Source organism: Canis aureus, chromosome 5 (assembly GCF_053574225.1).
Source record: "Canis aureus isolate CA01 chromosome 5, VMU_Caureus_v.1.0, whole genome shotgun sequence".
Taxonomy (NCBI): Eukaryota; Metazoa; Chordata; class Mammalia; order Carnivora; family Canidae; genus Canis; species Canis aureus.
This window is the reverse complement of record NC_135615.1, coordinates 74673478-74698496: the sequence shown is the minus strand read 5'-3', so window position 1 is coordinate 74698496 and position 25019 is coordinate 74673478. Positions and strand designations below refer to the sequence as shown.

Sequence of the window (25019 nt, the reverse complement as noted above, 5' to 3'; positions counted from 1 at the left end):
ATACAGCATGATTCTGTCTTTAGAAAGTTTCAAAAAGCCCAAACTAATCTAAGCAGTTAGAAATCAAGATAGTGCTGCCCTCAGTTGAGGGGAGGAGGGGCTGGATGGGGGCATAAGTCAGGCTCTGGGCATGCTCGTCAAGATCTCATTCTGGATGTGCGTGTGGGTTATTCAGGGACACTCCCTTTGTGAGGGTGCTTTGAACTGTACCCTTGCGGACCATGCCCTTTTCTGAATGCATATTATACTCAAAGGGAAAGTTTACTTAAGGATAAAACAAAGCAGGGGCACCTGGGTGGTTCAGGTCATGATCTTAGAGTCGTGGGATCAAGCCCAGTGTTGGGCTTAAGATTCTCTCTCTCCCTCTGCCCCCAACCCTGCATCCCCCCAAAAGAAAACAAAACAACAAAAAAAAAAACAAAGCATATCTATGTATACATATATAAGTATTCCTCCAATTTAAAAAATGACATCGAGTTGTCTGTTATTGAATGCCCATATGAAAAGACGTCAGCAATATATTGTTAGCTACAAGCAGAAAAACAGATGCCATTTATATGTACTCTGATTCTTTTCTGTTAAAATCATATATATGTTTATGTAAATAAACTTATAGATGAGAAGTGTTGTATAGGCACAGAAAATGGCTGGAAAGAAATCCCTTGTTAAAAAGTCACTGTTTTGGGTGCTTGGGTGGCCCAGTGGTTGAGCACTCGCCTTTGGCTCAGGGTGTGATCCCGGGGTCACAGGATGGGGTCCCACATCAGGCTCCCTGCTCCAAAGGGAGCCTGCTTCTCCCTCTAACTATGTCTCTGCCTCTCTCTGTGTCTCTCATGAAATAAATAAATAAAATCTTTAAAAAATAAAAAGTCACTATTCCTCTGGATTAGGTCTCAAAGAGCTGGGGCTTCGTACCAAGGCCCTCTGAGGAAGCCCAGTAGGAAATCTGAGCTGCAGCTGACTGAGCTGGGCCTTCACCTCTATCAGAGCTGGGCCCTAGCCAGAAGGCCAGAGGGGACTTAGGAGTAAGGTTTCTGGAAGCACTGTGAGAGGTGGGCAGCCTGGGACCCCTGGAAGTCATGTCAAGGCCTGGGAGAGTACATTTAAAGAGCCCCTGCTGGGGAGGGGGAGGACAGGAGAAGCAGCCCTGCCCAATAGGCCTTAGTGGTGAGGGGGGAGGGGAAGAAAGGGGGGACACCCATTCAATCATCTCGACCCTATGAAGTATGTATGATTATCTCCATTTCTAGATTAGGGTGCCAAGGTAAGTACCTTTCCTAAGGTCACACAGGTAGTAAATAGAATAGCCAGGCCTTGAACCCAGGTCTGTCTGAACCTTGAGTTAGAGGCTGTGCACTAGGCTGGGGACGGAGGGGCGCAAGACAGCAGAGATGAGCTGCCTTCAGCAAAGACTCAGAAACCCAGTCCACATGTCTTTGCAGGGGTCACCTATTAGGAACGGCAACAGTAGGTTCTTGCCCAGTGCCTGCAGCCATGCCACCCATCTGGGGTCAGGGCTCAACCTCTAAATCTGGCCCCAGGGGCTGCTCTGTTAACTCAGCACTGATGCCTCCAGCTCTGGCTGCCAGCAGGCTAGAGGCTGGCATCATCCAAAATAGATCCCAGATGTGAGAGCAGGGTCAGTTCCTTGTGCCTCTGCATGCAGCCACCCCCTCACCTCCTAAATCCCCTCCTACCCCCTCATTCCTCTGTCCCTATTCTTGGGAAGAAACAAGGTTGGCACAGTAGAGCAGTGGTGACTGGAACAGGCTGGGTCCTGGATTCAAGTCTCTGAAGTTTGAGCCAAAGTGACCTGCCTAATTGTCCTAAGTAACTTAGAACAAGCTAATTTACTGATCGTTAAGGGTAGGGGATGGGAGACTGCACCTAGTGGCAGGGAGCCTACCACGTATCAGTTTTATTTAGTCCTTACAGCTGTGAGAGGTAGGTATTAATATCTCCATTTTACAGATGAAAAAAACTGAGGCTTGGAGGGAAAGCAATTCGCTCAAGGTCACCCACAGCTTTGACTCTGGAACCAACGAGACCTAGATTTTGAGCCTTAACCCACTACTTGGTGGTCTTGGGCAAGTTACTTGACCTCTCTGAGCTTCAGTTGCCTCATTTATAAAGATGATATTAAAGTAATATCCAACTTACGCAATTATTGTGAGGCTTTTCAAAAGTAATGTTAAAACTCTTAGCATGGTATCTGGTACAGAGAATGTCCTCAGTCAACATTATTATAATTGATTCAATTATCTGACCAGTGCGAGGTTTCACTCCCCAAGAGTGGCCGGGCTAAGGTAAATTTTAACCTTCCCAGGTCAATCCGAGAGGTCTTCCTTTTTTTTCAAGATTTTATTTATTTATTCCTGAGGGACACACAGAGAGAGAGGCAGAGACAAAGGCAGAGGGAGAAGCAGGCTCCATGCAGGGAGCCCGATGTGGGACTCGATCCCAGTTCTCCAGGATCAGGCCCTGGGCTGAAGGCGGTGCTAAACCTCTGAGCCACTCAGGCTGCCCTCGAGAGGTCTTCCTGAGAGAGAGCATTTCTGTCCCATTTTACCCTGAGACTGTAAGTTCTCTGGGTGTAGGTGCGGTTGTGGTGGGGCTGGATGTGGGGGTATTTGAGAGAAGGAAGAGGAGCTGAGGTAGAGAGAATTGCTTCAATCTGGCGTGTGGGGGTCAGGTCAGGTCTAAACATGGGCAGGCCACCAGACCTCGTTCTCAGAGGATGTCCCAACAGCCTGCTTGGGCACCTTGGATGATAAACAGGTTTTCACCCTCTGAGCCCCAAGTGAACCTGATAAATCCTGGCAGGGCTGAGGGGAAGAGTGGAGGTCCATCTATAAATACTCCATGACTCAGGCTCAATGTCCTGTTGAAAGAGTTGCTGTGTTTATGGCTCTGTTGCTCTGGGGAGGTGTTCCAGCACAAGGAGGAAGGTCTAGGCCACCCCGAGGTCTTAGACCACCCATTTTGCTCTGGTGGGGCAAGTATAGGTCTGAGGCTTAGTGTCCAGTCCACTACAGGATCTGGGAAATCTCTCACCTCTGGGCCTTCTTTTTTTTTTTTTTCTAAATATTTATTTGCTTATTTGAGTGAGAGAGAGAGAGAGATCAAGAGAGAGTGCAATCCAGGGGAGGGGCAGAGGGAGAGGGAGAAAGAGAATCTCAAGCAGACTCCCGCGGAGTATAGAGCCCAACCAGGCAGGGCTTGATTCCACGACCCGGAGATCATGACCCAGGTTGAAACCAAGAGTCAGATGCCCAACCAACTGAGCCACGCAGGCACCCCCACCTCTGGGCCTTCTGTCACCTAGGAAAAGAAACATGTTGGCTCCCTCTACTTTAGCCAGATGGGCTATGGGGTAGGATTGTCTAGTGTTGGCACACATGTTTTTTTTTTAATTATTTATTTTTTAAATTTAAATTCAGTTAATTAACATATAATGTATTATTAGTTTTAGAGGTAGAGGTCATGGCCCCATCAGTCTTATATAACACCCAGTGCCCATCACATCACATGCCCTCCTTAATGTCCATCACCCAGTTACCCTGTCACTCTCCCCTCCAGCAACCCTGTTTGTTTCCTATTATTAAGAGTCTCTTATGGTTTGTTTCCCTCCTTGATTTTATCTTGTTTTATTTTTCCCTCTCTTTCCCTGTGATTGACCCTCTGTTTGTTTCTTAAATTCTACATTTGAGATCATATGATCATTATCTTTCTCTGACTAACTTATTTCGCTTAGCATAATACCCTCTAGTGGGATCCCTGGGTGGCACAGCGGTTTGGCGCCTGCCTTTGGCCCAGGGCGCGATCCTGGAGACCCAGGATCGAATCCCACATCGGGTTCCCGGTGCATGGAGCCTGCTTCTCCCTCTGCCTGTGTCTCTGCCCCTCTCTCTCTCTCTCTGTGTGACTATCATAAATAAATAAAAATTTATTAAAAAAAATACCCTCTAGTTCCATCCACGTCATGGCAAATGGCAAGATTTCATTTTTTAAAAAATATTTTATTTATTTATTCATGAGAGACAGACAGAGAGAGGGAGGCAGAGACACAGGCAGAGGGAGAAGCAGGCTCCATGCAGGGAGCCTGACGTGGGACTCGATCCCAGGTCTCCGGGATCAGGCCCTGGGCTGAAGGTGGCACTAAACCGCTGAGCCACCCAGGCTGCCCCAAGATTTCATTTCTGATGGCTGAATAGTATTCCATTGTATGTACATACCACATCTTCTTTATCCATTCATCTGTCGATGGACATCTGGGCTCTTTCCATAGTTTGGGTATCATGGACATTGCTGCTACAAATATTGGGCTGCATGTTCCCCTTAGGACCACTACATTTGTATCCTTGCGATAAATACCTAGTAATACAATTGGTGAGTCATAGGGTAGCTTTATTTTCAACTTTTTATGGACGCTCCATACTGTTTTCCAGAATGGCTGCACCAGCTGGCATTCCCACCAACAGGGACACACAGGTGTTTATGGTGCCAGAAAAACATGGGCTCAAGTCCCAAAATCATTCCTGAACTAGCTATGTGACCTTAAACCAGTCACTTTACTTTTCTAAATCTCAATTTCCTGAACTATAAAATGGGGATAATAATGGAAATTCCTTCCTAAGTTTGTCATGAGGATGAGAAAAAGAGGGTCTATAAGGCATTTAATATGGTAACCAGCATGTCGTAAACCCTCAGTTAATTGGTAGGTATTATACTGGGGCACCTGGGTGGTGCAGTCAGTTGAGTGTCTGACTCTTGGTTTTGGCTCAGGTTGTAATGTCAGAATCAAGGGACCAGGCCCTGTGTTGGGCTCTGTGCTCAGCATGGAGTCTGCTTGGGATTCTTTCCCTTCTCTCTCTATCCCTCTGCCCCTCCACTTGTGCTCTCTCTCTCTCTCTCTCTCTGAAATAAGTAGATAAATTAAAAAAAAAAAGATATTTTACTTCCAAATTAAGCTATCTGTTTAAAATACTTGGAAAGGGGGATATTTGGGGATTTGGTTTCCCCAGAGAGATACTTAGGTTACCATCTCTCCATTTCCCAAATATGAAGAGCCAAGGTATGCAGAAAATAAGATGGCTCCCAAGACTGGTAGGGAAAGTGCAAGCACTGTATTTATCAAATACCTGCTGTGTGCCAGGTGCTGTCACTCACATCACTCTCTCCTTTGACTCCCCAGCCATCATATATAACTCCCTGTAAACCGAGGCCCAGTGAAATACACAGAATGGCAGAGCCGAGGTTTCAACCCATATTTGTGTGCTTCCAACGCACTTGTCATGTGTGGCCCACTACACGAGAGTACCTGGCTGCTTCCCTGGTCTAGGAAGGTGGCCAAAGAAGGGACGGAAGTGAGAGAATGAGAAAGGAAGAATCAAGGAACTTGGCAACAGTCTGACTGAGTGGAGAGAACTAGAAGGACAAGTGAAGATGGGAAGCTGGTTGGGGAAGATGTGACTTTGAGGTGACTGTTTCGTGGGGTCAATCAGCAGACAGAAGTTGGAAGATCAGCCTGGGATGGAGAGAAGAGTTCTTTGTCCAAGACTGTCTGAAATGACTTCTGAACTTACAACTCCTCAAGACCCTCTCATGGCTAGCTTGGAATGTCCTCTCTATGGCACCGGCCTCAGGGCCTTTGCAGGTGGTGTGTGCCCTGCACACAGTCTCCCCCTTCCCAACTAAGATGTCACCTCTCCAAACAAAGAGGCCTTCCTTAATATTCTATTTAAATAGGTCCCTGTCCCATTATTCCTGGTCTCAGCACCTCCTCTTTCCTAATATTTCTCAAAATTTATCATTGTTTTACTCCATTTCCTTGTCAATTGTCTGTCCCCACCTCCTCCCAATAAAGTACCTGTTCCGTGAGTGCAGGGATTAGATGGGCTTGTTTATTGCTGCAGCCACAGCTCCCAACATACAGGAGAAGCCTAGCAAATATTTATGGAATGAATGAATGCTCCAGCCCTACCTATTTCCTCATATCCCCCTTTATGATTCCTTGTTCTTTTAAGACTGGTTTCCCCATCACACTCTCCTCATTCTCCCTTCCTATGTGCCTCTACTTGGAATGCCCTTTCACCTCTGCCCATTCAAACCCTGATAAAGGTTTAGCTCCTACTGGACCTCCTCTGGGAAGTCCACTTACCCCTGGATCAAGTGTCCTTATACAGTGAACAACCTAAGCAACTGGGCACGATGGCCCTACTCCAAGCACCACTACTTAGATGTGACCTTGAGCAAGTCACTTCAACCCTCTGGGCATTTCCTACATTTAATTCTATCCATGGGGGACACCTGGGTGGTTCAGTGGTTGAGCGTCTGCCTTCGGCTCAGGTCGTGAACCCACGGTCATGGGATCGAGTCCTGCATCAGGCTCCCTGCATGGAGCCTACTTCTGTCTCTGCTTCTCTCTCCCTGTGTCTCTCATCAATAAATAAATAACATCTTTAAAAACAACAACAACAACAAAAATCTATCCATGGGATTTTATCTAAGGGAAATAATTCAAAAGCAGAGAGACGCCATAACTGCCCCAAAATACTCTCTGAAGCATTATTTAAAATAGAAGAAAAATTTTAAACAACAAAAATGTTAAAAGTTAACAATAAAAGTTACTGCCGACTGACAGACAATTCGACAGACAGTTTTGATAGACAAAATTATCAGAAAAAGTGAGTGGGGCATTAAGAGCTGTGGCGGTCAAGACCACAGGTGCCAGAGTCTCAGCCTCACCACTTGCTCTCTAGTGGCCTTGGGCCAATGACTCACTTCCTGGACCCTCAGTTTCTTCATCTGTAAGATGGGGAGGATAACAGCTCCTCCCTCATAGGCTTTTTGTTGTTGTTAAGCAAACATTTAATTGACTATAATCCAAATACAGAAAAGTGTACAAATAAATGTGCAATTCAGCAAATTTTCACAAAATAGGTATGGTTGTAACCAGGGCACTTTTGAGGATTACATGAGACAACACCTAAGAGTGCTCAGGGTGCAGGTGATGGATGGCTAATGTTACTCTCTCTGTGTTTCCTGTGTGTTGTGCTAAGCACTTTCCGTACATTCTTTTTATTTAGTCCTCACAGTGACTCTATGAGGTAGGCACTAATACTACTCTCAATACAAATATTGTAGAAAACCTAGATTCAGAGAAGTTAAATATACTGGTCAACATCACCAAGTTAGTAAATGACAGAGGTGAGACAAGAACCCAAAACCTTCCTCCCAAAACCCCTAGATGCACTAATTCATCTAGATGCACTAAGATCAACTAATAAGCCAACTAATAACCTAAAAAAATTGGACAATGACCCATTCAGAAAACTGGTCTTCCGAATTCTTGAGTCCATTAAACAAATATTTCTTGATCTACTATGTGCCAGGCACTGTTGTAGGCACTGGAGATACAGAGAAAGCAAGATTGAAAAGTTTCCTGTTCTCGGGGATCCCTGGGTGGCTCAGCGGTTTAACGCCTGCCTTCAGCCCAGGGCATGACCCTGGGGTCCTGGGATCGAGTCCCACATCAGGCTCCCTGCATGGAGCCTGCTTCTCCCTCTGCCTGTGTCCCTGCCTCTCTCTTTTTCATGAATAAATAAATAAATAAATAAAATATTAAAAAAAGAAAGAAAGAAGAGTTTCCTGTTCTCACAGAGCTTATATTCTCTGTTGGGAAAAGACAGACACAAAAATAAAGATAATTTCTGATGATAATAAATGCTATCAAGAAAAGAAAACAGGACAGTGGGATGGAGAGACTTGTAATCAGGGGTGCTGCTTTCAATAAGATATTCAAGAAAGGCATCTTGAGGAGATGACCTGAATGATGGTACAGGAACCAGCCACATGGCAACCGGGTGGAGCCCATTCCAGACACAGCAGCAATAAGCTTGGCATGTTTATGGAAAAAATAGAATATTAAGCAGCCATTCTAAAATATCATTTTGAGGGGTGCCTAGATGCCTGGGTGGCTCGGTGAGTTAAGTGTCTGCCTTCAGCTCAGGTCATGACCTGAGGTCATGGGATGAAGTCCTGCATCGGGCTCCCTGTTCAGTGGGGAGTCTACTTCTCCCTCCTTCTGCCACTCCCCCTGCTTGTGCTCTCTCTCTTTCTCTCTGTCAGATAAATAAATAAAATCTTTTTAAAAAATAAATAAAATATCACTTTGAAAACTAAAACCTGGAAAAAGTAAAATAAAAAAGCAACCAAAAGGATCACTATGACAGTTCGTGTTTACACCTTGTCCCAAATTTGCTAGATAGATAGAATTATCAGAAAAGCCAAACAGTTGATTTATTGGGTGGCATGATTATGGGTGGCTTTTTAATTTTTTTCCTTTTTGAAAAATACCTGCTGTTGTCACATGACTGTTTATCTAATTTTTTTTTTTAAGTCAAGAAAAAAGAAGCGGCATTCCAGGCATCTCAGACAGACCAAATAAGACAGTTTTCTGGCTACTGTGAAGGCTATGCACATGAGATGGATATATCATCCTAGTGAACATGCTGTGCAATTTCAAGCAAGTTACACTCTCTCCTTGGGCCACAATACTGAACATGCAGGATCCCACACTGCCTGGCACATCTGCCAAAAGTGGGGTCCCTCAGAGATGAAGGCACTAGCAAAACCAAGCCACATGCTATTCATGTAATACATATTTATAGCAACACTTTTTTTTAGTCATAAGAAAAAATGAAATCATTAATAAAAAATTAATCAGGAGAATGAAAAAACAAGTCACAGATGGGAAGAAATAGTTGCAAAAGACATATTTGATGATGAACTGTGATCCTTGGGGCCCCAGGGTGGCTCAATTGGTTAAGCGTCTGCCTTTGGCTCAGGTCATGACCCGGGGTCCTGGGATCAAGCCCTGCATTGGGCTCCTTGCTCAGCAGGGAGCCTGCTTCTCATTCTCCATCTGCCTGCCTCTCCATCTGCTTGTGCTCTCTCTCTGTCAAATAAATAAATAAATAAATAAATAAATAAATAAATAAATAAATAAATAAATAAATAGAACTATGACCCAACATCTACAAAAAACTCTCAAAAGTTAATAAGAGGGGATGCCTGGGTGGCTCAGCAGTTGAGCGTCCTGGAGTCTTCGGATCAAGTCCCATATGGGGCTCCCTGCATGGAGCCTGCTTCTCCCTGTGACTATGTCTCTGCCTCTCTCTCTGTATGTCTCTCATGAATAAATAAATAAAATCTTTAACAAAAAAAAGTTAATAAGAAAATGAACAACTCAACTAAAACATGGACAAAAGCTCTAAAGAGCTCATCAAAGAAGATATACAAATGGTACATAAGCATGCAAAAAGATGCTCAACATCATATCCCATCAGGAACTTGCAAATTAAAACAAAAATGAAACACCACGACACACCCATCAGAATGACCCAGATTCAAAACACTGACAACACCAAGCGCTGGCAAGGATGTGGAACAGCAGGAACTTTCCTTTGTTCTGGTGGGAATGTAAAATGTCACAGCCACTTTGAAATACAGTTTGTCAATTTCTTACAAAACTAAACATACTCTTAGCATAAGATACAGCAATCACACTCTTTGGTATTTACTCAAACGAGTTGAAGACTTATGTCTACACAAAAGCCTGTATGTAAATGTTTGTAGTAGCTTCACTCATAATTGCCAAAACTTGGAAGCAACCAAGCAACCCTCAGTAAGTGAGTGGATAAATAAACTATGGTACAACCATACAGTGAATATTATTCAGCCCAAAAAGAGAGTGAGAGTGAGTAATCAAGCCACATAAAGACACGGAAAAAATTCAAAGGGATATTACTAAGTGAAAGAAGCCAATCTGCAAATGCTATATACTGTATGATTCCAGCCATATGACATTCTAAAAAGGCAGTATGGAGACAGTAAAAAGTTCAGTGGTTGTCTGGGGTTTAGGGAGAGGGAGAGATTCGTAGGTGAAGTACATGGAATTTTTAGGACAGTGAAAATATTCTACATGATACTATAATGGTAAGATACATGTTATATACATCTGTCAAAACTCATACACACCAAGAATGAACTCTAATATAAACTATGGACTTTGGGTAACAATGACATGTCAAAGTGGGTTCATTGATTGCAATAAATGTACCACACTGGTGCATCAGTGGGGGTGATGATGGGGGATGCAGGGAGTGGGGGAAACAGGGGAATATAGGGACTGTCTGTACCTTCTGCTCAATTTTGCTGCAAACATAAAACTGCTCTTTTAAAAAGGTCATTAATTTTTCAAATATTAGTATAAGAAACAGAGGGGCGCCTGGGTGGCTCAGTTGGTTAAGCATCTGCCTTCAGCTCAGGTCATGATCCTGGGGTCCTGGGATTGAGCCCCACATGGCACCTGCTCAACGAGGAGTCTGCTTCTCCCTTTCCCCCTCTCTCTGCTTGTGCTCTCTCTCTGTCAAATAAATAAATAAAATCTTAAAGAAAAGAAAAGAAAAGAAAAAAAAGAAAGAAAGAAAAGAGGCCTTCATTGATATAATTGTTAGCTCAGGTGGGGAAACAGGAAATTCGTGAAAGATCTTTCTTCCTTAAGGTCTGCCACCACTCAGAAATGAACGAGAAGTCATATATAAGATGAAGGGACTGGCCTCCCAACATCCTCTCTTCACTGGACACTTACTGCCCACTAAGCCCTGTGTTTTACATAAATCATTCCATTTGTTCTTTCAACATCCAAGTGAGAATATTTCTACTACGTGAAAGGGTTGAAAGTTATTATTATTCCCAGGGAACAGCTGAGGATATAGATTTCCCGGGTCACCCAGCTCTGAGAGGGGAGATTGGGGGGTCCCCTGGCCCTGTCCACCTTTAACATTCCACAATTCCGTGAGTTGGGTTGTCTCTCCTGGGGGCCCGGTTGGGGGGCCCTGCTTGCTCAGACGTTAGATTCCTGGAAGGACAGAGCTGTGCCCTTAGGGGACTGAGAGGCTGACTGCCTGGAGCTCAGCTTCAGGCAGGAATTTCACACCTTCCCAGACCCTAGACCACAGGTGGAGGGTGTCTGGGGGACGGGCCAAGTCTGCCTGCGAGGTTGGGAAAGGTTGTTCCCACGGAGAGAGGGCTCCTTCCCCAGCCCTCAGCCACCTGTTCCCCAGATCCACCCTCCCCACCTCTGCACCTCCTCTTTGGAATGCTAAATCCAAGAGCTGGTGGGGCCGGCAGGGTATTAATAACTGGAGTCTGACGTTTGTGCTGATTAGAAAGGCATTCCCTCCTGGCAGCCAAGACGTCTGAATGCCTCTCAGCCCATCTCTCTCAGCCTTCTATGACCCTGAAGAGGATAAGGGTGGCAGGGTAATAATAATAATAATAACAAGGGCCATTCTGGTTTGAGTGTCCTGGTGCTAAACGCATCACCCACGCTGTTGCATTCAATCCCTTCAGGTACTTTTAGTACTTCCAGTTACTATACAGAGAAGCTGAGGCTGGAGAGAGGTCAAGTAACTTGTCCCAGGCCACACAGCAGGGGAGCAGCTGGGCAGGAGCTCAAATCTATCTGCCAGCAGCAGCAAGCACTCCTATGGGTGGTGGAGCCAAAGACAGGTGTCCTGCTCAGGTGCCAGTAAGCCCTGTGGCCCAGTTCCCTTAACTTCCAGGAGCAGAGTTGACTGGTACAGTGGAGGGAGGGGATGAGCTTCCAGGAAGCCACTTTTCTGGTGGACGACAGGACCAGACCGGACCAGACCTCTTGGCCCAGGCCTCAAGACAGCCCCAAGAGACAGGGACAGGCTGGAAGAAGGGCCCTCTCCTGACTTCTGGCATGGGGAGTCAGGTAACAGGAACAGCCACTCCTGCCCCGGGAAAACTCCGCTCCCCTTGCAGTAGCCCTTCACCCCTCTGCTCACCTCTTCTGGTTCTGGTTCTCTAGCTCTCACTCACCTCTTCACTCCTTTGAGGTGACTGTTTGGGAGAGACAGGCTCAATCACAGGGAGAGGTGAGCAAAAAGGCCTATTTGTCCAGTGGCTCAGAGTCACAAAGGTCTCTAATCTAGGCTTTTGACATTAGCTTTCCAGGGGCAGTGTGGATAGTGGTTGCTTCACCACTGGAGCCAGACTGCTGCTGGGCCCGCTCCCAGGTCTGCCACTTAGGGCTGTGTAGCCTTGGTAAGTTTCTTGAACTGCTCTGTGCCTCAGTTTCCCCATCTATAAAATAGGGATAAATACCTACTTCATAGGGTTGTTGTGAAAATTAACTAGTTAATAAATGTAAAGCATACATCTGAGCATAAAAGCCTGGCACAGATAAACACTCAATCAGTGTTAGCACTCCATCATTTGCTATTTCCAAACGAGGTTCCACACAGAATAACAGAATGGAGAGAAGACACTCATGAAGGAAACTTTAAAAAAATCATCTCAGGGATCCCTGGGTGGCGCAGCGGTTTGGCGCCTGCCTTTGGTCCAGGGCGCGATCCTGGAGACCCGGGATCGAATCCCACGTCGGGCTCCTGGTGCATGGAGCCTGCTTCTCTCTCTGCCTCTCTGCCTCTCTGCCTCTCTCTCTCTCTGTGACTATCATAAATAAAAAAAAATTTAAAAAAACAAAAAAATCATCTCTTCCATCCTGCCACTCAACACAATCACCAACACCATTTTGCTGCACTTGCTTCCAATTATCTTCCTGTCATTTTTACAACACTATAATTACAGTGTACTGGAAAGGGACTTGGGACTTGTTTTCCTTTTTCTTTCTCTCTTTCTTTAAGACTATTTTTGAGGGGCAGCCCGGTGGCTCAGCGGTTTAGTGCCGCCTTCAGTCCAGGGGCTGATCCTGGAGTCCTGGGATCAAGTCCCACATCAGGCTCCCTGCTTAGAGCCTGCTTCTCCCTCTGTGTCTCTGCCTCTCTCTCTCTCTCTCTCTCATAAATAAATTAAAAAAATCTTTAAAAAAATTAAAAATTAAAAAAAAAAGACTTTATTTTTGGGAGAGAGAAAGTGCACAAGTGGGGGGAGGGGCAGAAGGAGAGGGAGAAACAGACTCCCCCCACCCTGAGCACAGAGCCCAATGTGACTCCATCCCAGGACTCCGAGATCATCACCTGAGCTGAAGTCAGATGCTTAACCGCTTAATCAACGGAACCAGGTGCCCCAGGATGTGTTTTTCATTTAACATTTTATCCTAAACGTTTTCTATAATCATTCAGTAGGATTTTACTGAGGGTTTGCTCTATGCTGAGCAGTGTTCTGGGCTCTGGGCACAGAGCAACCAGCAGGAGAGGACAAATCCTTTCTTTCCAGGAGCTTACATTCTAGCAAGTGTTGCTACATTGCCTTCAGAACTCATTCTTTTTTATGGAGGTCTCATCGTGTACAATAGAGAACACAGATAGGAAGTGTGTTCAATGAATGAAATAGGAAGGTGTTCAATGAATTTTTACTCATATATTCATCCATGTAACTGCCCCCAGATTAAGACCCAGAACATTTTCGTCACCCCAGAAGATGCCTTCACCTTCCCCATTAATAACCGCCCCCCCACTTCCACGTAGATTAGTTTCACCTGTTTAAGAAGAGGATCCACTCTTTCGAGAATGCCTGCTTTCTAAAGGCTGCTGAATATTCCATCCTATCAATATATTGTTGGACACATATTTTACTGTTAGTTTCTCACTGTTATCAACAGTGCTACAAGGAAGGGACATTTTTAATTATCTCCTTAGCCTAGACTCTCAGAAATAGGATCGATTTTTGAAACGGTGCTTAGTAAATATTGACAGAATGCTTCCCTAGAAGGTTATAGAGCTCCACCAGCAGTGGGAAGAGTAAGGCACACAGCATAACCAGAGTCCAGCTCAGTCACCTGCCTTCTGGACTAGAATTACCTAGAATTTTAGCTAGAATGCTCAGCATATGATACAGAAGGGTGTCTTCACAACAAGCTTAACTGGCACAAGAAGGACTCACAAGACAGGATCTCCCTTGGTCCTGAGTTTAGGGCTGGGCTATACAAGTCAGAACCCTGACTTCTCCCAGCACACTACAAAGAGATTCAGGGGATTCATCATTTTTCTTTTCTTTTTTTAGGGGCTTGAACTCACGACCCTGAAATCAGGATCCGAGCTGTGATCAAGAGTTGGACCCTTAACCAACCACGCAGGCGGCCCAAGGAGTCATCTTTCATTGGTGGATGAACAATAACCAAGCAGCAGAGCCGGATTCAATCATTAAAGCAGCTTTCAATCTAGGAATTTACAAGGGTACGCGGAACAGTGAAAGAAACCAGAATGTGCGTACTGGAAGACTAGCGTGCCCTCCCTCTGTTAGAAGGCCACAGGGAAAGCCAAATCACGAGGAAGGTTCTTGGCGGCTCAGTCTTGTGCCCCAGAAGGCAGAGCTGGTGAGAAGGAAACACTGAGCTGTAAAGACAGGACACCTCAACTGCAGCTCAGTGGATTCCCTCAGATCTGGGTCCTTAAGAAAAACTGAGGTCAGCCCAGCATTCCTCAGTGGTTCTTCCTTCCCACGGCACACTTCCAAAGCCCAGATCCTGTGCAAATTCCTACCCGCCCTTAAATCTACTTCTCCCCTCTTTCCTGGTCATAGCCTAGGCCACTCCACCACCATCACCTCTGGCCTAGATCTTTGTTTGTTTGTTTTAAGATTTTATTTATTTATTCATGAGAGACACACAGAGAGAGAGAGAGGGAGAGACACAGGCAGAGGGAGAAGCAGGCTCCATGCAGGGAGCCCGACGTGGGACTCGATCCCAGGTCTCCAGGATCACGCCCCAGGCTGAAGGCGGCACTAAACCAGTGAACCACCAGGGCTGCCCTGGCTTAGATCTTTCTAGCTCTTGCCACCCTGGCACCTGGCAGCTAAGTAATCTTTTATTTATTTTTAAATTTTTTAAGTAGGCTCCACACCTGACGTGGGGCTTGAACTTAAAATCCTGAGATCAAGAGTGGCATGCTCCCCTGATCGAGCCAGCCAGGTACCCCTCTAAGTGATCTTTTAAACTAGAAATCTGATCTCATTTAAAAATCTCTATTTAGGGATGCCTGTGTGGCTCAGTGGTTGAGTGTCTGCCTTCGGCTCCGGGCTTGATCCTGGGGTCCTGGAATCGAGTCCCACGTCTGGCTCCTTGCATGGAGCCTGCTTCTCCCTCTGCCTGTGTCTCTGCCTCTCTCTCTCTCTCTCTCTCTCTCTCTCTGTGTCTCATGAATAAATAAATAAAATCTTTTTTAAAAATCTCTATTTAAACCCCTCTGGTGAAGGAAAGATGAATGGATAAACAAAATGTGGTGTATACATACAATGGAAGGTCATTCAGCCTTAAAATGAAGAAACGCTGACGCATGCTATGTGAATTGCAGGCATTATGCTAAGTGAAAGAAGCCGGATACAAAAGGACAAATAAATATACAGTGCTTCTATGGGGTACCTGGAATAGTCGAGTTCTTAGAGACAAAGCAGACTGGTGGTTGCCGAAGGCTGAGGGAAAGAGGGAATGGGTAGTTGGTGTTTCATGGGGACAGAATCTCAGTTTGGGGAGATGAAAAAGTTCTAGCAATGGATGGTGGTGATGGTTGCACCACAATGTGAATGTACTTATGCCACCAAACCATACTCTTAAAAATGGTCAACTTTATATTATATATATTTCATCACAATTAAAAAACAACTTCAATGACCCATTCCTTCTATCTCAAAATCCATAACAAGGTCTACAAGGTCCTGCAGGATCTGGCCCGGGCCTTGTGTTGGCCTTTGTGTGTGTGTGTGTGTGTGTGTGTGTGTGTGTGTGTTGGCCTTTTAAGGCTGATCATCATACCCCTACCCTCTTCAACTGGAGTCAGACCCTACTGAGAAATAGGATCGGGAATCAGACAGGTGGTCTGCTGAGGATCCGAGCTTTATTACTAAGATGTTGGGCCAGAGACAGGCTCTTGCTCACTTGCCTAATTGCTTCTCATCATTTGTTAGCAGAAATGGCACATGTTCAGAGGCCTGTGGGTGGATCAGTCAGTTAAGCGTCTGTCTTCAGCTCAGGTGGTGATCCTAGGGTCCTGGCATTGAGTCCCCCATGGGATCCTGGCTCAGCAGGGAGTCAGCTTTGCCCTCTCCCTCTGCCCCTCCCCCCACTTGAGAGCGCACACTCTCTCTCAAATAAATAAATAAAATCTTAAAAAAAAAAAAAGTCCCATGTTCAGAGAGGCCTTCAATGACCCAAACCACCATCCTACCTCTGCTACCTGCCTACTAACAAGTCTTGGACCTCTAGAGTTTCCACAACTGCATTTCTGTGTCTCATTGCTTGATCATTTGTGGAAGTAATTAGGAAGGTAAGCTCCATGAAAGCAGCTTGTTTTGGATATGTTTTGTCAGCACATGGCACAGTGCCTCAACAGTCCTGTATGCTTTTGGAAGGAAAATGTGGGTAAGGCTTTGGGGTGGGAGGTCATGGATAAGCCCAAGTAACATCTGATGCTACACTGAGTAGCAGGCCTTTTTTGTTTTGTTATATGCACTCTGCAGGTTTGTAAGGATGAGGTTGCTCAGGACCATTGGGAAGCTAAGTATGGTTACCTGGGGCCTCCTCCTCTACCTTTTCCCCCAAACAGCATTCAGCCTCTGCTCTTTTTTTTTTTTTTTTTTTAAGATTTTATTTATTTATTTGAGAGAGACACAGAGACAGAACATGAGCAAGGGGAAGGGGGCAGAGGGAGTGGGAGAAGCAGATTGTTTGAGGAATGGAGCAACTGACTTTCTCATTCCTACAGGTGTATACTCCTGGGGCTCAATCCCCAGGTGCTGCCTACCACCTGAGCCCATCTGAGAGGCCAGTATTTTTTTTTTTAAGATTTTATTTATTTATTCATTCATGAAAGACACAGAGGGAGAGGCAGAGACACAGGCAGAGGGAGAAGTAGGCTCCCTGCAGGGAGCCCGATGTGGGACTCGATCCCGGGTCTCCAGGATCACGCCTTGGGCCAAAGGCAGGTGCTAAACTGCTGAGCCACCCAGGGATCCCCTGAGAGGCCAGTATTAAGACGTAGTCAGCAAAGTGGAAGGCAGAATAGAGGAATCTGAGTCTTTAGGCAATATGTGAGCTGTGGGGTCAAACCTTTCCTGAAACCCGTACTCCCATCTCAATTCTTTTTAGACACACATGCCAAAAATTCCCTCTAAGTCAGTTTGAGTTGGGCTTCTGCCCTTGTATCACACAATGTCCAAAAGGGTCAAAGGCAGCCAAAGCTCCAACATCTTAGTAGCTGCTGAGGAGCTTTGTGAATTCTCAGTCTGAGATGCTTTTGGGACCTTGTCTTGCAGCTCTCAACTCAACCATCATGGCTATCAGATGGGGACACCCCTTAGCAGCAGCTCTTGGCACCCCTAGGGCAGAGGATATGGAGTTTGGTCTTTTTTTTTTTTAAAGATTTTATTTATTTATTCACGAGAGACACAGAGAGAAAGAGAGAGAGGCAGAGACACAGGCAGAGGGAGAAGCAGGCTCCATGCAGGGAGCCCAACGTGGGACTCAATCCCAGGACTCCAGGATCATGCCCTGGGCCAAAGGCAGGTGCCAAATCGCTGAACCACCCAGGCATCCCTGGAGCTTGGTCTTAATTACCAGCAGCTCCAGCTATTCTCAGTTCTCATGGAGGAGACAACCAAGACCCATCCAAAAACACAACAGCTAAAGCTGTGGCTGGCACATGACCTTCCTGGGCCCCTAAATCACTTGTTTGGGGGCTGGATCAGAAATAAGCATTTCAAGCTTCTTGATACAAGCATAGTGGAAGTGTAGGACTGAAATCAGAATGAAAGAGCTAGAAGGATCTGTAGAGATGAGCTGGTCAGACCCCTCATTATGCATATGAAGAAACTGAGGCACGGGACAGGGAGACTTGTTCAAGGTCACACAGCATGTCAGTGCCAGAGCTGGCGTTCTCCTTAAAGGAGTTTCTCCATCAGCCTCCTCCTGCAGAGTTGGGGCTGGGAGGAGAGGGGATAGAGCATGGATGGGGATTCTTCTTGCTATAGCAAGATAGGAACTGCTCCCCCAGTCACTGGTACACCTACTTACTCGTCCTTTAAAAAAAAAAAAAAAAAAAAAAAAAGATTTTATTTATTTATTCATAAGAGACACGGGCAGAGACAGAAGCAGGCTCCTAGCAAGGAGCCCAATGCAGGACTTGATCCCAGGACCTAGGATCATGACTTGAGCCAAAGGCAGACACTCAATCACTGAGCCACCCAGGTGCCCCTACTTGTATTTAATAATTTGGCAGCATGGGGCAGCCCGGGTGGCACAGTGGTTTAGCGCCACCTTCCGCCCAGGGTGTGATCCTGGAGGCCCAGGATTGAGTCCCACGTCAGGCTCCCTGCATGGACCCTGCTTCTCTCTCTCTCTCTCTCAATATCTCTCTGTTTCTCAAGAATAAATAAATAAAATCTTAAAAAAATAATTTGGCAGCATATAAATAATACCTTGTGGCTGACCCAGGGTAAGAGGATTTCAGAGGGTACTAGGTCTCTGATGAAGCATCAGTGATGCCTCCAAAATTTCCACAGAGAAGAAAGTTAGGGCCAGTAATCTGGGGGGAAGGAGATTAAGAGACCTTCTCTGAAGGTGTGTTTGCATAGCAAGTCTACCATTGTCACGTAGATCAAGGCTTCTCAATTTCCACATTAATGAATTTTGAGCAGGATAATTCTTTGCAGTGGGGGACTGTCCTGTGCCTTGTAGCAGCACCCTCACTCTCTACCTACTGGACACCAGTGGTGCCTACCCTCCAAGTGTGAAAATCAAAAATGTCACCAGTCATTGCCAAATGCACACTGAAAGGCAAACTGCCCCATTTGAGATCCCCTGACTTAACTGTGTTTAACTGGTTGAGAGAGCATGATGGAGATTCTTCTAAAAGAAGAGAGGAGATAAAAATAGGAGCCACCCTTTCCTACAAGGAAAAAAAAAATCTCTAGAGGGATGGTCAGCTTTAGGCAGAACTGTGACTCTCACCTTACCCATGCACCCTTCCTTTGGTGATCATGTTTTCCCCTTTCATAGCTCCCATTCCTATGTAGAAAAAAATGTAAAAACTATCCATGAAAAAAAATTAATATTTGTATTCACGCTAAAAGTGAGATAATCAGGATACAATACTTACTGGGGGTTAAAAAACACAAGCATTCTATTCTTAAGATGTGAGCATTTCACTGTATATAAACCATATCTCAAAAAAAGTAAGTAAAAAATACATAAATATTGTAGTCAGACCTGGGTGCAAGTCCCAATTCAGACGTTTTCAAGCTACGTGACTTTGTCCTCTTAGAAACTCCATTTTCTCAGTTGTAAAAGGGGAGTAATAATAGTAAATACGTCACAGGATAACTATGCAAAGTGAAATCATGTATAAACAGACTTTGCACAGCGCTGGCACAGGGGGTTATATGATTACCTATTTTTATTTACAAGTATAGTACCTATTGATACTTATCTGTATTTTTAAAAAATATTTTATTTATCCATTCATGAGAAACACAGAGAAAAAGAGAGAGAGGCAGAGACACAGGCAGAGGGAGAAGCAGGCTCCCCTCAAGGAGCCTGACGTGGGACTCGACCCCAGGACCCCAGGATCACAGCCTGAGCTGAAGGCAGAAGCTCAACCACCGAGCCACCCGGGCATCACTTATCTGTATTTTATAGGCGAAATTGCTGCCCGATTATCTGCTTCCTGTGGACCTATTCTAATTATGGGCATCTCCACTTGTCTCTTCTCATGGGACCCCTTTGTTTAAATACAAAAAGTAAAGTCTGGAGACACAGCAATTTATGGGGCTTGGAACCTGGAGTCTTGGCTCTACCAGTGACTTATCAGAAACTGAACTTACTCAGTCCCTTTCCCTAGCTGTAAAGGTATACTATTACTACCCATTTCCTAGGGTTCTTGTGAGATTTGTAATGTCACTCTTAACAGCTCTGGGAATTCAGGCCTGCCTTCAAGGCTGGGGCAGTAGCTGTACCAATGGAACCTACCACAAGGGGGCAGGATCGTTACATCCAAGTTCCCACCTATCTGTGATATTTCATTTTTTGAGTGTACTTGTCTAACTTGTTAAAATCTATATATTACTTGTATATTCAGACATATACATAAATAGAATAGTATAGTGGACCCCATTTACCCAGCACCAGGTTTCAACAACCATCAACATTTTGCCAATCTTCCTCCTTCTTGTTTGCTATACTGCCTGTGGAGTAGTAAAGCACAGCTCAGACCTCATCGCGTTTTATCCGTAACACATCAAGGTGCCATTCTAACTGAAAAAGGCTTTTATTTCCATGAGCACTATGTCATTATCACACCTAACAAAAAATAATAATAATTCCTTAATTTATCAGTCCATATTCAAATTTCCAATTGTACCACACATGTCTTCTGACAGCTGGCACACTTGAATCAGAATTCAAACAAGGTTATTGCATTTGGCAAGTGTCTTGAGTTTTATGCTTTAACATTCTATCTTCCTTTTGTAACTTCATGCCATGAATTTGTTGCAAAAACCAGGTCACTTGTCCTGTAGAATGTCCCACATTTTGAGTTTGGCTGATTATTATATTTGTCCATCCCCCTGGTTTCTGATAAACTGGTAATCAGATGGTGGCTTGATTAGGCTTAGATTTTTATTTTTATTTTTTTATTTTTTTATTTTTTTTGCTTTTTGCTTTTTAAGGCAACAATATTTCGTGGAAAGGGATGAATCCTCCTCTTGGTACTGTTAAGTTGGGTCACTGGCTTCAGGCAGTGTCAGCCGAAGCTTTCCATTACAAAGTTCCCCAACACCCATCATCCAATTGTTTAAGCATCATTTCATGATTGTTGCTAGACTCATTATTTCATTAAGGTTTGCAAAGTTGTGCTTTTCTAATCCTACCGTTTCTTTTGCATTTATTAGTTAGAATTCTTCTACAAAAAATAACTTTTTCTTACTTACCATTTGGTTATATGCAATATAACCGATCAAGGAATGACCAGAAAAATGTTTCTTTTTATCAACATTCAATTAGTTGATTCCCTATAAAACTCCATTGATAACAAATGTGTTTTCCTTAAGTATCATTATTTTTTTAAATTTTTATTTATTTATGATAGTCACACAGAGAGAGAGAGAGAGAGAGAGGCAGAGACATAGGCAGAGGGAGAAACAGGCTCCTTGCACCGGGAGCCCGACGTGGGATTTGGTTTCCAGGATTGCGTCCTGGGCCAAAGGCAGGTGCTAAACCGCTGTGCCACCCAGGGATCCCATCCTTAAGTATCATTATTAATTGGGGCACCTGAGTTGATCAATCTGTTGAACACCTGCTCAAGTCGTGATCCTGGGGTCCTGGGATTGAGTCCCACGTCAGGCTCCCTGCTCAGGAGCGGGTTTTTAAAAATATACATAAAATAAAATATTTAATATATTTATGTTATGATCTATGGAAGTTATCATTTTTCTCTTAAAGCTCAAACTGTTCCATCTTTGGCCAGTAGGGCTCCTTCATATTGATTCTTCATTTTCACATGACCCCAATAGTATTTGATAGCTTCCTGGCTTCCAGGCACAAGATGACCCAACCTCACCTTTCTGGCTCCAGATCTGGAATCAGCCATTTATCAAAGGAGCCTTGATTTTCTTTTTTTGTTTTTTGTTTGTTTGTTTTGGAGCCTTGATTTTCTTTGCTTAATTTTTAATTTTTTTAAACTGTAAAATGGTGTTTAGAGACCAAATCTGTAATATTAGGGGTGTTCATTATTACTGAATTGGTGATTGTTTCTAGGCTTTTTCAGCAGAAAACACTTTTTTAAGAGGAACATACAAACTTCATTCATTCTGCTAAGTCAGATATAAGATTATCCTAGGCTTTTTTATTTTTTCTTAAAAGATTTTATTTATTTATTATGAGAGACACAGAAAGAGAGAGAGAGAGAGGCAGAGACACAGGCAGAGGGAGAAGCAGGCCCCACGCAGGGAGCCCGACGTGAGACTTGATCTCGGGTCTCCAGGATCACGCCCTGGACTGAAGGCTGTGCTAAATCTTTGAGCCACTGGGGCTGCCCCCTAGGCTTCTTTAATATTTTTTTAAGATTTATTTATTTGAGAAAGAGAGAGAGAGAGCATGCATGGGGGCATGCATAGAAGGGGGCAGAGGTAGAGGGAGAAAAAGTCTTAAACAGACTCCATACTGAGTGCAAAGCCTGATGTGGGGGTTGATCTCATAACCCAGAGATCACAACCTGAGCCAACACCAAGAGTAGGATATTTAACTGACTTTGCCACCCAGACACCCCATCCTAGGCTTGTTTTTTTAAGATTTTATTTATTTGTGAGAGAGAGAGAGTAAGAGAGCACATGAACAGAGGGGGTAGGGAAAAGCAGGCTCCCTGTTGAACAGGGAGCTCAATGTGGGGCTCGATCCCAGGACCCTAGGATCATGACCTGAGCTGAAGGTAGAGGCTTAACCAACTGAGCCACCCAGGTGCCCCAGGCTTGTTTTAATAGTAACTCTTTTTCTCATATGTTGAAAATCTTGATGCCTAATGTTATTAACATCCTTATTTGCCTTATCCTTAAATATATCTATCATAGTTTCAAAATAGCAATGTCAATATTCTTTTTTTAAAAGATGTATTTATTTGAGAGAGAGAAAGAGGGCATGGTGGGGAGAGGGACAGGGAGAGAAACTCAAGCAGACTCTGTGCTGAGCACAGAGCCCAACATGGGGCTTGATCTCACCACCAGAGCCGAAACCAAGAGGCCCTGCTTAACCAACGGCACCACCCAGGGACCCCAGCAATGTCAATATTACCTATAACAAGACGAATGAGTGAAATTTAATATTTGTATGCACTTCTAGTTGTCCTTAGACTATAGCCCATTAGGGAGGTACAGTCAAAAGACTTATAAAGCCACTTGAAATTATTTTCTCTGTGTAGTTATACCATGCAGATGGCTCATTTGTTTCTAATTTTTATGGAGTGTTTTATTCTTTTTCTTGAATTTTGTTTTATAAATATGCAAAACATTTACAAGCTTCCAAAATAGTCACTATATAATAAGGTACATTCACAGAAGTCTCATTTACATGTCTACCCTCTCCATCCCACAAAGGAAACCATTTTTAGAAGACTGGAGTTTATTCTTCTGTTTAACTTTTGAATATAAGCAATTAACGTTTATTTATATCATCCCATTATTGGGTGATGTAAACACTATTATGCCCCTTGCTTATTTCACTTAACAATATATATGGACAACACTCCAGATTAGCATGTTTATTAGTATATGTAAGAAGTCTCCCACATATCTTTTTATAGTTGCATAGCACTCTATTCTGTGCATGTACTGTAATTTATTCAGCCAGTTCTTTATTGCCATGTGAGCAGCTTCCAATCTTTTACTACAAAAGTACCATAATGAACAACTTTTTGTATTTTTGCCAAAATATCACTAGGATTGATTCCTAGAAATTTAGGATTTAACCTAGGATTGCGAGGTGAAATAGTAAATATATATGTAAAGTGGCTATGTGTGCGAAATATTCTTAATGAGTTACATCATTCTGCCTTCCCACAAGCAATGTAGGACAGTATTACCCTCAGGTGTATTCTGGTACCATAACAGAGGAGGCTTCAGAAATGAATCATAAACAAGGTTCCTTTCCCCAGGAACTCTCAAGTCTAGTAGAAGTCCTATGGGCAAACTAATAATGATATTTTGTAATAAGCAGAGGCAGATTTACCCCGAAGCTAATGAAGCTTAAGCCTGAGACCCTGCCTTACAGAGACACATTCCAAGGCCCCAGCTATGTGTTCATGGGACCGTTCTGTAATCTTTTTCTTAAAAAACACCTCAAATTTCTTAAGCTTCAGGCTCTGTATGACCTGAATCCACTTCACAATCTTTAGTCATCCTGGGGTTCCTGGGTGGCTCAGTCAGTCTGCCTTCAGCTCAGGTCATGATCCCAGGACCCTAGGATGGAGCCCCACATTTGGTTCCATGCTTAGCAAGGAATCTGCTTCTCCCTCTCCCACCTCCTCTGCTTATGTGCTCCTCTGTCAAATAATAAATAAAATCTTTTTTTAAAAAAAAACCTTTAGTCAGCCTATCTTAGGAGTTCCCAAATTGAATTTCAAGTCTCAGTTCTGCAGTCAGCTTGAGAAGAGGGATTCCTATAGTTAATGACCGAGACAGACAAAAGGAAAAAAAAAAAAAAAAAAAAAAAGCTCTTCTAACCAAAGGAGATACCACTCTCCTGATTCTGATCAATTACCCACACAAGCATTAAGGCCTTCCATAGTTTCCCTCTACTTTGAAGGGCAGAAACTAAGCCTTGGCTGGCATCAATACCCCAGCAGACAGCTGATGAAGACTGATCTATGATACTCAGGACAAAAGTCTTAATAGATGACAGAGCTGGGTGTTGTTGGGTTTTTTAGCGGGGTAATTACACCGGGAGAGTGGGTATTCAAGGCAGGTACACCGGAACACACACACACACACACGCCCCAAACTACACAACTTTTGGTCAAATAAGGCAGCATCTGTGTCCTTCACCTGTAAAACAGGGTTAGTAATAAAGCCTACCCTGTGGGATTTGGTCAGGATTAGAAAAGCTAATTGAAAGACCTAACCCAGTCCCAGACTCTCAGGACACGGTCCATAAATAGAGGACAGCAAATAAAAGGGGTAAGTGGCTGATCTTGAGAGCACCGACAGGGAATCTCCGCACGTGGAGCCTAACGCCGCACCGGAGAGGAACCACCACTCTACTGACAAACAGCAGGTGCAGAACTCAGTAGTGAGGAAGGGACGGACGCTTCAGGCGGACGCGTACTGGGCCGCGTGACTGACTGAACACTGGGCTGGTCCGAGTCTCTGAGCCACCGACAGTCTCGGGCCGGCTGTCAGGCGACTGCGTGCCGGGGTCTGAGGGGCCGCTGTCCGCCGGGCCGCGAGAGAACCGCTGTCTCCGCGGCCCACCCCGGCCCCCGGCCGCC

General features: G+C 44.4%; 1 protein-coding gene across 2 annotated transcripts in view; it reads right to left on the bottom strand.

The window, feature by feature from the left end:
• Window positions 1-25019, bottom strand: part of TRIM63 (tripartite motif containing 63) — a 67824-nt gene that overhangs the window by 21657 nt on the left and 21148 nt on the right. The gene's annotated exons all lie outside the window — the stretch shown is intronic.